This window comes from Astatotilapia calliptera, chromosome 20 (assembly GCF_900246225.1).
Source record: "Astatotilapia calliptera chromosome 20, fAstCal1.2, whole genome shotgun sequence".
Taxonomy (NCBI): domain Eukaryota; kingdom Metazoa; phylum Chordata; class Actinopteri; order Cichliformes; family Cichlidae; genus Astatotilapia; species Astatotilapia calliptera.
In genome coordinates, this window is record NC_039321.1 from 27,021,222 (window position 1) to 27,033,970 (window position 12,749).

A 12,749-nucleotide genomic window follows, 5' to 3' on the forward strand; every position below is an offset into this window, starting at 1 on the left:
AGGTAGAGGGAGAGGGGAGGAAAAAAAGCAAATAATGGATCAAAACACAAACACGAGAATTGATTGGCGTGAGCTAGCAACTGAGGGATGAATCAGCGCTGACAGGCTTGAGCCGTTCTCTCCGGGAGCACTGAACGCAAGAGTCAAAATGGCTGCAAACAGGGAGGAGGAGGAGGAGGTCAGTGCATGAAGATGATGATGGAGAGGTATCAGGCTGAGAGCACAAAGGCCAGGGAGAGAACATGATCAAGGTCCAGTGGGTGGGGTAGGAACAGAACATTTTTTGGGGGGGGGTTAGAGCAGAGCAAAAAACACTGCACTCGCCAACGCTAGAGTGTCACAAAGCATTGTTGACTAACCTTGACTGCATTCACCTCCTAGCTCACTGCCACACTTCCTTTCAACAAGTATTGACACAACGACAGTCTGCAAGAGAAAAACTGGAAGGGGGTGGGGGAGGATAGACACACACACACAGAGAGAACAGGGGAAAAGTATGAATGAGGTGAAAATGGAACAAACGAGGTGATAGCAGATTGACAGTAGAGGTGTATGTGTAGGTGAAGATGGCTGCCATCTTTGCCGTCATGTTGAACATGCGGCGAATGTTGCCAGCGAAAGCCATGAAGCTGTACAACATGGTAATAATGACACTAATTATTTTGTACCGCACATTTTAAAACCAGCATTTACAAAGTGCTTTGCAGTACCATTCACATTTTCTATGTGGAGATTGTAAGCATTTGTTCTAAGCCAGTATTCATTTCCCTCTTCCCCAACAAACCACTCTGGATGCACACAGATCTAAGCACTTATGCCTGCAACACACACACACACACACACACACACACACACACACACACACACACACACACACACACACACACACACACACACACACACACACACACACTCCCCCACCCCTGAACCTCCCCCATTATCCCATGAGCCCTCTCTACTCTGCCTCGCTCTACAAGAGCTTGGAAATAAAAACATCACAGCTCTGCCTCGCAGCACCTGTTCAATAACATTGACATTTCACATTCAGCATCCGCACACTGAGAGATTCCCTGCATTTACTCTCTTTAACACGTAGAAGCACAAAACACACACACACACACACGCACGCAAGCCAAATTCGTGCCAACGTATGCTTTTTAATGCCGCAAAGGCGGCTGCGTGTGTGCAGATGCACGTCTGCACGTCCGTCCCGCGTACGTGCCTGCAAGACGAGGGGTAAAAAATTCATTTGACTAGCTGAGGTGCACGTCTTAATTTTATGAATTTTTTTTTTTTTACAATTGACTAATTAAAAGATAGCAATTATTTCTTTGTGCGTTACAGAAACTGTGTTCGGTGTGTTTACGTGATATGACTCAGTAGCTTCCCTCATATTATTTTTTTCAGCACAAAACACATGCAAATCTCCTCAGGATCATTTAGGAACACTTGTCAATATTGTTTAGAATAATAAGAGACAACAGTAACTGTTTCACATGTTCATTGTCTTCTGTGCTTTACTGGAAGGGAGTGGCTGGGTTTTCGAACCAATCGTGTATCGACGGCAAATTAAGAACAAAACAAGACGACACCCCCAGATATTTACCCCACGTGCACAATTATTCTGTTTGTTCTCTTTCTTTCCTCGCCTCTGATGTAATACTCCTCCTAAATTCAGCTTGCATGAAATGAAATGGTCTGTTTGATATTATTCACTGCACACCTGGTGTTATTTCTTTTAAATTCAAAAAACAAAGTATTTCTATTCAAGGCAGTATAAGCACTGTCGAACGGCAAGCTGGGTATGCTGTTGTCTGACATTTGGAGGGGAGGGGGAGGCAAAACACACTCAATAACCACCCGGACCAGCATGTAATATTTATATTTGCTCCCAGATCAAACTTGCCAAAGAAGATTTTGGGGTCAAACATGTTTGTTTTAAACATTTGGTATGATTTTCTTTTATGTAACATGCTGCTACAATGCCAGTCTTCATGTAATAGTTGCCACCTGAGGAAAGCTGAAATGTGCCTGCTTCCATGGCTCAATGGTGTCATCAGGTGCAGCCTAACCTGGAAGGCTGAGCAGGGGCATCTGTTTGACAGCATTAGAGAGCATCAGAGCCCTGCCATACACAGATTAAATGGCAGTAAATCTGAGGATTAGATTCATGTATGAATAGCCCATATTGATTTTGCAATCTCTTCAGTAACTCTGGGATTTTCACGGTGCAGACAATGTGGGCATCAAGCGTGTGCGCGCACATACACACATGGGCTCATCTATCTGCCTGGTTTTTAAAAGCCTCTAAAATCAGTCTGTGACTAACCCATCCCCATTTTAATCTGCTCATGTCTCCGCCTACAGGATGTATTCGAATAGCACAAGGCATGCAACATCATTCCTTTAAAAAACTGCCCGTTCATCCAGCCTCTCTGAGTAGCCACAACAAAGCAGAGAGAACTAAACAAGCTCAAGAGGCCTAGAAACGTCCAATCCTATATATTGTTATGTGTGCTCATGTGAGAACAAGATCGCTTCCATGCTCTTTGAGTTGAGGGTTATTATTTGTGAGCACCATGGGTTGATGTGGACGGCCATAGCGCCAGGATTTCTCTTCTTTCGGTGCCTCTTCTCAGTCTTAAAAGCTAAATATGCATGCTCTCTCTTTCTCTGTTGCTCTCTCTCTCTCTCTCTCACACACACACACACACACACACACACACACACACACACACACACACACACACACACACACACACACACTTGAATTCATTCAACCCTGACGCGACCTTTTTGACACGAAAATCCCAAAATCCTGTGCTGAAACTCAAATCCCCTCTGACCACTATGGCCCTTCGGAAGCAGGATGACATCAAAAAGAAGCGCTTTGCTTTCATGACTTTAGTCCACCCCTCAGTATGTCAGCGTCTCTGGCCCTCTGCCACATGCTTGTCACACACACAAAATAAAAAAACACTATTTAGAAACATACGCAGCACATACAACATGAAGAAACCAAAGATAGCCTGAGCTGCAACTTCCCTATTTCCACACACAACGAGGTGGGCATCAATTGTGCTGTGATATGAAGGGGCTTCCAAAGCAAACACACTATACTCCTTTCCCCTTTACAGCTACACAAAACATGGATAAAGCCTATATTTACAATATATGTACAATACATTTTTCTTGCTTGGCAACCTGCAGCAACCTGACAACCTCATTCAAAATGGCTGCTCTGGTCATCATGCGTGCCCTTAGCCACCTATGGAGGCGCATGAAACTGATTACCTGGTGATTGGTTTGTATTGGGAGATAGCTCTATTAACCTTTGGGTAACACAGGTGTGTAACCAAGTAGAACGCTGCTCTTACTACACGAGAGAGACTGAGAGAAAGAGAGACATGGAGAAACTCGGTGTGACAGCAGAGCTGCTCCAATTAGGTAAGCACATTGAGCCGTCAGGCCACCACATTCATCAACACACAGAATGCCAGTCAGCAGCACCAGAAGGCTCGCCCGCCTCTTTACCACGCTACTGTTACTGTGGTGCAGTCGGGAGAGTGACAGGGAGGCATTTGCAAAGCAGATTTGGACCATTCTCCCCAGCATTTGGCAGCGCAAATGTTTCTATGCATGGTTTGGGTTGTTTTTACTCGCATTTCCCTTGTCCTAATAGACTGACCACGGGCCGCTAATGATATCATTATCATACATGCACTGTAATTATCTCGACCCACCGTGTGCCAAGATCAATGGACGGCAAAATTTGGATCAATTGATGAGTCTGCTGCTGTTAAGCTGCCGAAACATATTTCGCACACAGTCGATGTGCTGTTGGATGGGCTGTGAATGAATTGGGTCCCTGCCTGTTTTCAGAGTGCGGCATCCAGACATGGGGTTAGGCAAGTGGATCTGTGCCATATAAGAAGTGAACTAAACTGGCAGGGCTGGTGAGCTTCCCTCTGCTCTTCATAATGTCAACCACAGCCACTACTGCTGGACACAAAGCCCCAAACAACAGTTTAACATTTCTAACAAAGTCAAAACAATGTAATGATTGTATATGTTTTTCTACTGTCTCTTTGTCACCATCATGTTTAAAAGAACAGAATTTGATCAAAAACCAAAGAATTTGCATGAAAACAACAGAATTTGAAAACAAACAACGGAATTTGAATGAAAACAACAGAATTTGAATGAAAACAACGGAAGTTTAAAACAAACAACAGAATTAGAATAAAAACAATGGAATTTGAATGAAAACAATGTAATTAAAATGTACAGAACAGAGTTTGAATGAAAGCAACAGAATTCTAAAACAAACAATAGAATTTGAATGAAAACAACAGAATTTGAGAACATACAATGGAATTTGAACGAAAACAATGGAATTTGAATGAAAACAACACAATTTGAACAAAAACAACGGAATTAGAATGTATAGAACAGAGTTTGAATGAAAGCAATAGAATTCTAAAACAAACAATAGAATTTGAATAAAAAGAGTAGAATTAGAATGAAAACAAAATCATTTGAATGAAAACAACAGAATTAGAATGAAAACAACGGAATTTGAAAACAAACAACGGAATTTGAATGAAAACAATGTAATTAGAATGTACAGAACAGAGTTTGAATGAAAGCAACAGAATTCTAAAACAAACAATAGAATTTGAATGAAAACAACAGAATTTGAGAACAAACAATGGAATTTGAACGAAAACAATGGAATTTGAATGAAAACAACCGAATTCGAATGTACAGAACAGAGTTTGAATGAAAGCAACAGATTTCTAAAACAAACAATAGAATTTGAATAAAAAGAGTAGAATTAGAATGAAAACAACAGCATTTGAATGAAAACAACACAATTTGAACGAAAACAACGGAATTTGAATGAAAACAATGGAATTCGAATGTATAGAACAGAGTTTGAATGAAAGCAACAGAATTCTAAAACAAACAATAGAATTTGAATAAAAAGAGTAGAATTTGAATGAAAACAACAGAATTTGAATGAAAACAATGGAAGTTTAAAACAAACAACAGAATTAGAATGAAAACAACGGAATTTGAATGAAAACAACAGAATTAGAATGAAAACAACGGAATTTGGAAACAAACAACGGAATTTGAATGAAAACAATGTAATTAGAATGTACAGAACAGAGTTTGAATGAAAGCAACAGAATTCTAAAACAAACAATATAATTTGAATGAAAACAACAGAATTTGAGAACAAACAACGGAATTTGAATGAAAACAATGTAATTAGAATGTACAGAACAGAGTTTGAATGACAGCAACAGATTTCTAAAACAAACAATAGAATTTGAATAAAAAGAGTAGAATTAGAATGAAAACAACAGCATTTGAATGAAAACAACACAATTTGAACGAAAACAACGGAATTAGAATGAAAACAACGGAATTAGAATGTATAGAACAGAGTTTGAATGAAAGCAACAGAATTCTAAAACAAACAATAGAATTTGAATGAAAACAACACAATTTGAACGAAAACAACGGAATTAGAATGTATAGAACAGAGTTTGAATGAAAGCAACAGAATTCTAAAACAAACAATAGAATTTGAATAAAAAGAGTAGAATTAGAATGAAAACAACGGAATTTGAATGAAAACAACAGAATTTGAATGAAAACAATGGAATTTGAAAACAAACAACGGAATTTGAATGAAAACAACCAAATTCGAATGTACAGAACAGAGTTTGAATGAAAGCAACAGATTTCTAAAACAAACAATAGAATTTGAATAAAAAGAGTAGAATTAGAATGAAAACAACAGCATTTGAATGAAAACAACACAATTTGAATGAAAACAACAGAATTTGAATGAAAACAATGGAAGTTTAAAACAAACAACAGAATTAGAATGAAAACAACGGAATTAGAATAAAAACAACGGAATTTGAAAACAAACAACGGAATTTGAATGAAAACAATGTAATTAGAATGTACAGAACAGAATTTGAATGAAAACAACAGAATTTGAGAACAAACAACGGAATTTGAATGAAAACAATGTAATTAGAATGTACAGAACAGAGTTTGAATGAAAGCAACAGAATTCTAAAACAAACAATAGAATTTGAATAAAAAGAGTAGAATTTGAATGAAAACAACAGAATTTGAATGAAAACAATGGAAGTTTAAAACAAACAACAGAATTTGAATGAAAACAACGGAATTTGAGAACAAACAATGGAATTTGAACGAAAACAATGGAATTTGAATGAAAACAACACAATTTGAACGAAAACAACGGAATTAGAATGTATAGAACAGAGTTTGAATGAAAGCAACAGAATTCTAAAACAAACAATAGAATTTGAATAAAAAGAGTAGAATTAGAATGAAAACAAAATCATTTGAATGAAAACAACAGAATATGAATGAAAACAATGGAAGTTTAAAACAAACAACAGAATTTGAATGAAAACAACCAAATTCGAATGTACAGAACAGAGTTTGAATGAAAGCAACAGAATTCTAAAACAAACAATAGAATTTGAATGAAAACAACAGAATTTGAGAACAAACAATGGAATTTGAACGAAAACAATGGAATTTGAATGAAAACAACGGAATTAGAATGTATAGAACAGAGTTTGAATGAAAGCAACAGAATTCTAAAACAAACAATAGAATTTGAATGAAAACAACAGAATTTGAGAACAAACAATGGAATTTGAACGAAAACAATGGAATTTGAATGAAAACAACAGAATTTGAACGAAAACAACGGAATTTGAATGAAAACAACGGAATTAGAATGTACAGAACAGAGTTTGAATGAAAGCAACAGAATTCTAAAACAAACAATAGAATTTGAATTAAAAAAAGAGTAGAATTAGAATGAAAACAAAAGCATTTGAATGAAAACAACGGAATTTCAATGAAATTAACAGAATTAGAATGTACAGTATGAAAGCAACAGAATTCTAAAACAAATAATAGAATTTGAATAAAAGAGTAGAATTAGAATGAAAACAATATCATTTGAATGAAAACAACAGAATATGAATGAAAACAATGGAAGTTTAAAACAAACAACGGAATTAGAATGAAAACAACGGAATTAGAATAAAAACAACCGAATTAGAATGTACAGAACAGAGTTTGAATGAAAGCAACAGAATTCTAAAACAAACAATAGAATTTGAATTAAAAGAGTAAAATTAGAATGAAAACAACGGAATTTCAATGAAAACAACTGAATTAGAATGAAATGAATAGAATTTGACTGAAAATAAAAGAATCTGATCAAAAACCAAAGAATTTGAATGACAACAATGGAAGTTTAAAACAAACAACAGAATTAAACACCCATGTCAGAGTGGAAGACAACAGCAATAGAAATCTCTTTAATGTGTTTTAACTACTTGCTTACATCTCTTAACACTGTTTGGAACCCTCATTTATGTTACAACGTGCAACAAATTATATGTAACAACCTCCCTCCTCACTTACTTTAAAGCCAGCAAACTCTAGAAAATATAAATGCATCTTTTTTTCACTTTTTTTGCAGGGCTTTGCATTGCATTTACTATTTCTTCATCTCTTTTTTGCAGTTATTAATTCATCAGGTCCACCTCCTGAACAGTGTTCATGCTTAAATCATAAGCCCTCTTGCTGTTTCCTGCTCCTGAATTGGTCTCAATCATGACAACAATTTGAGAGCAGTCGGATTGTGTGATCGGAGGTACCTGATTGCGCTGATGAGCAGAGAGGTGCTGAAGAAAGGAAAGTGGGCCATCTACACTGAACAACTAATGATAATAATATGACATGAACAACAACCCAAAGGTAACACAAACAGATAGCATCACCCTTACAACACTGCCCACTGTGTACTCACCTAAAGAAAGACACAATCCAATATGAAATCATCTCTACTTCAACCTTGAGCTAAGGGTCTTGTCAACAGTAACACTTTTCCCATGCAAGTCACATTTTAGAGAACTCTGTATATCCAGGGGAGAGGGTTAATTCTTTTCATGGGTCTGCTTATCATCATCCTTTAGGCAGCATGATGCAACTTATTCCAGTATACAAAGGCTAATGCAGTTAAATCACACCTAGTGGACTTGAATGCTTGACACTAAGCTTCCCAGCGTACTAGCTAGCTCGAGTGGGCGAGAAATGAACCTTGTTATGTGTCCTGACACTGGGCCCTGCTCCCCAGCAAATAAAAACATGCCTCTCACTTACTGGCTGCCTGCGCTCACGGCCCCATACATCAGCATTATAAAGGAGCTCGGCAGCCTCAAGGTCAGCTCAATTTCCTCCTGCCGTTATGAAGTATCAGAATCACAGCAAGAGGGGGCACCCACACACATGTAAAGAAATGATTTAGGGAGCGAGGGAGGGGAGGGAGAGAGAGAAAGAAAGAAAGAAAGAAAGAAAGAAGGGGGGGGGATTTGGAGTGTGAAGGAGAGGCGGTGTGTGATACAATAGGGAACTGTGACAAATCACCAGGAGAGAACCAGCCTCTTCTACAGTAAGGATGTGTGAGTGCGGACAATTGTGAGAAAATGTAGAGAATATTAAGCCTACTTGCTCATTCCACACACTAAGAATGTAGCAGTCTGCAGTATATGTAATGGGATTGAGCGGTTTCTGTTTAACAAGCTGATTCCCCTCGTGTAAGCGCTCAAGTGTAGTCTGTGAAACTACAAAGCAATTAGGCCTACAGAATTATTGTTTCAGAAAATGTGAATACGATGTTTACCTTTGACTGTAATTAAATTCTAAGCAGTTACACGGGGAAAACAGCAACCTAATGCAAACCTAATGCCTTTTTTTCCTTTTGAGATCTAGACCCATTCATCACATGCCCAAGCAATTTGATAAATTACACAGAAGCATGAAAGCTGATCATGTGCGTAGCAGAGTGCAATGTGTGTATGTGTGTGTGTTTGTGTGTGTAAGCCTCTGCCTGAGTCGTCATACTTGGCTGCCTCACTGGCTGAGGTTTGACATCTTCAGCTAAGAGCCTGGGGAAATAACAGCAAATTCACTTAATGGCACCACCTCATCTATTCCTCATACAGAGAGAGGAGGGAGACAAGAAGGAGAGTTCCTTGAGGTGTTACAAAATGGCTGTGTGCTCTCGGCTGTGCTCGCCGCCTCTACCATCCGAGGAGGTGCAGGTGTGTGGGTAAACACACAGCGCATTGAGACCCATCACAGGCCGTGGTTGGCCACCAGCTGTAATTTGCAGTCCACTCTGACCCCTTTGCGAAAAAGCCAGCCAGCGCTGCCGCTGCAGAGCTTTTTGTGGTGACAGCCCAATCCAGTGTGATTTGTGTGTGTGTGTGTGTGTGTGTGTGTGTGTGTGTGTGTGTGTGTGTGTGTGTGTGTGTGTGTGTGTGTGTGTTGGGGGGGGGGGGGGGTGTCTCATATGGCTGTGCAAAGATTTGTACCTGCAATGTGCAATGACAAACATATGAAGACCTAAACCCAGCGACAAATGTGAATAGCTGCAGTTATGTGCGTGCTTGTTGGTGTAGGTGTAAGCAAGCATGAGTGTGTATGTTTATGTGTGTCTGCAGGGAGCGTTACAGAGCCAGAGGTATAATGGCCCCACTCCATCTTTGTGTGAGGTATTGCAGAACAATGCAAAGCAGAGCACAGCAGCTGGGAGGGAGCCTGGGCTTGGGATGGCATGCAGTTGGATAACGTCTCAGGGTAACAGCAGGTATGCTATCAGTGCAGCCTGAATCCCCTCAGGGCTATTTACAGAGACTCTGACCCCAGCGAGGCTGGGCTGATGACGTCTCCGTGCCTGCAGCAAAGGAAAAGCAAGACCCGAATTCATGCCACTGCTTCCTATCAGCTGCACAACATTTTATTCCAGCAGCCCTTAACAGCTCTGCAATTGTTCAAATGATTTACTAACGAAAAAAAAACCTCAATGGCTCAACGAGTATATTTACAAGGACTGTAGCTGTACAATAATTTACCCAATAGGGACAATACTCTGAACAATAAACTGCTATGTAGACATTCTTTTCCAATTAACCTAACCTGAATACGGTCAAAGTCAGAGGAAGTGTAATCACATTAAGGCATGTACTGCCTTATTCAGAAGCATTTTGGATATATGTTCACCTTAATAGAGCGATGAATCATAACTGGAGCTGACAGTGTATTGCAGCAATCAAAACTGCCTGACAAAAAGAGGCTCTAGCATCTGACTCAGCTTTCATGTAGCTGCCAGATTAATAGTACAAATTGCGGTGTATTTGCAGAATGTGTGGCAAGGCAGTAGCAACATCACAGAAAAATATGGTATGAGGCTGAGCACTGGGAAGAAACTGACGCTGCAACATAACATGGAGGAGGAGTCCAAAGATATTTACTGGGCTTTGGTGCGCAGCATAAAAACGGGAAGAAATAAATTAATAAAATACTTCTGGAGAATAGGCTCAATTGTGGTGCTATATGAGTGTAGCCAATTACACAATCACACATGGGTTACAAATAATTGTTTTCATTATCAATTAAGATGAAGATTATTTTCATCAATAAATTGATTTGTTGTGAAAAAAAAGAGCCTACTGTGACCATTTCCCGGAACCCAAAGGAGCATTTTCAAATTAATAATCTCATATTAATTATTATAATCAAAAAAATGTAAATGGAGAAAATTGTTCACATATTTGAACCTGTGCCCAGCAAATGGTTTGCAACAACTTCTGAATGTTTTTCTGTAAATTGACGCAGCCTGGCCAGCAACAACCCTATTTTGGTATGTGATCTACTAGAAGAAAGAACACACACCAAGAAGACCTGTGCGATCAATACAGTTACTTTCATTTTGATCTGCCAACAAACTAAAGTAGGGCTGTGCGATATGACCAAAATCTCATATCCCGATATAAGAATTCTATCGTCCGATAACGATATAAATCACAAAAATGTAACATTTTCTGTAAATTCTGTGAATCTTGGGCAGCTCGACTTGCGGGAAGTGTTTCCAGCTGGGCATCGTGTAGCTGGAGTCGAGTGTTTTAACCACTGCCTGAAACGATACATTTTTAGACATAAGTTGTAACGGCCGCCGTTTTCTTTGTGAGTATTTATTACACGGCGTGCTGCGGGGAAAAGTCTGTTCTAACGTTTGAGTCTAAGGTTTATTTTTTAGCACCTGACGGCTCTTTTCTACTTCTCATCCGGAAATAATCTGCTCTTTCACGTGATTCAGTATATTTTTGAAAAGTCTCAACAGAATCTTGAGCTTTATTGTGAAAGGTTTATGTGGAACATAAACAAGCGGACACGCGATGCTGTTACCGTCATTGTTGCTAACCACAACGCATAAAAACAGGCGCTTGTCCGTCCGTAGTGTGGTTATATAAAATATAAGAGAAAGAGAGAACTTTAAGAAATTAATATAGCCACTACAGTGACCATCAAAACCATGAAAAAATATTGCCGTAAACAGTTTATTTTGCGACACCACGAAAGAAACGATAGCGTAAAATGAAACGATAGACGTTTTTATATCATCATCCGATATATATCGTTATATCGCACAGCCCTAAACTAAAATGACTTCCACATCTCCTTCATTATGATGTTGGATGGTAACGTAGAAATAAACGGCAGCTGTGAAAGCTAAATCACTGAACTAAATCTGAAGATTAACAATTTTCTGGAGCTTTAATCTCTTATCTTATTTACAGCATAAAACATAAAAACATAACCGTGTTGCATTTTATGGTTATGTTTTTATGTTCTATAGATTTTTATCAACATTTTATCATCATCATCTGATATCATCTCTCATCAGAGTAGGTGACACTCATAGGGATCATTTTGTCTCACGTGATGTATGAAAACCTCACTTTTTGTGACCACACAGGCAGTTTGAATTAGAAAGTGTGGCTTAACAGAGAAAATTGAGAAACTCTTTGTCTCCAACTGGGGTTTTAGGTTTCATCCAGCCAGATAATGTAAAAAAAGCCTAGCTTGTTGGACTTCCCTCTGACTCCTAAGCAGGTAAGGATAAACAAGCTCAGGCCAACTTTCAAAATAAAATACTTGCATATAATTAGGAAAGTGCATGACTGGTCGACTAGATGTCTAAACATTGCTGCCCTAGCTAGTCAATTACAGAAATACTATTCAGTTAAATGTATTATTCCTATTTTATTAATGTACAACAGCAGTTACGGTTTCAAAGACGGTATGTCGCCACCAATTCCATGACTGCATGATAGACAATCACGAGCTAGCTGGCCTAACGGAGAAAAAGGAGAATTTATAGCTAGTTTCTAGCCAATACTGACTATTTGTGTACCCTGCTCATCTATGGTACCCTGCCAGATCCCAGAATGTAAAGCATACTTGACTATAGGAAGGCATTTGGCACTTTGACAGCACTCATTTTGCAGTTGTGTCAGATTACATTCACACCATAAACCAACCGCTGTGGAGTTAGTTTAAAACCAGACCAAGATCATGCCCTCCAAATGGTCTGATAGTGGTTTTGGTTACGGACAGCATGTTCACAACTGCACAAGCAAACTGCACTGAAGGGGAGAACAGATTCAGTCCAATTTAAAAGGACTAAACACAGCAACATTTCTGCAAAGACCACATGTAAGATCACATGGCTTCAACTACATCTGTAGTGAGAACTGTGATTGAGGTCATGAATTGTGATTCTACTCAAAATGACTGCAATTCTTGAAGCCACATTGTTCACTCCA

The 12,749-nt window shown here is 38.8% G+C and overlaps 1 protein-coding gene across 5 annotated transcripts in view; it reads right to left on the reverse strand.

The window, feature by feature from the left end:
• Nucleotides 1–12,749, reverse strand: part of rerea (arginine-glutamic acid dipeptide (RE) repeats a) — a 130,465-nt gene that overhangs the window by 96,074 nt on the left and 21,642 nt on the right. Inside the window, exon 2 of one of the 5 annotated variants that reach the window (XM_026153750.1) lies at nucleotides 360–440. The exons of the other annotated variants lie outside the window; for them this stretch is intronic. The gene's annotated coding sequence lies outside the window, so the exon portion shown is untranslated. The remainder of the gene's footprint in view (nucleotides 1–359; nucleotides 441–12,749) is intronic. 5 annotated transcript variants of the gene reach the window in all.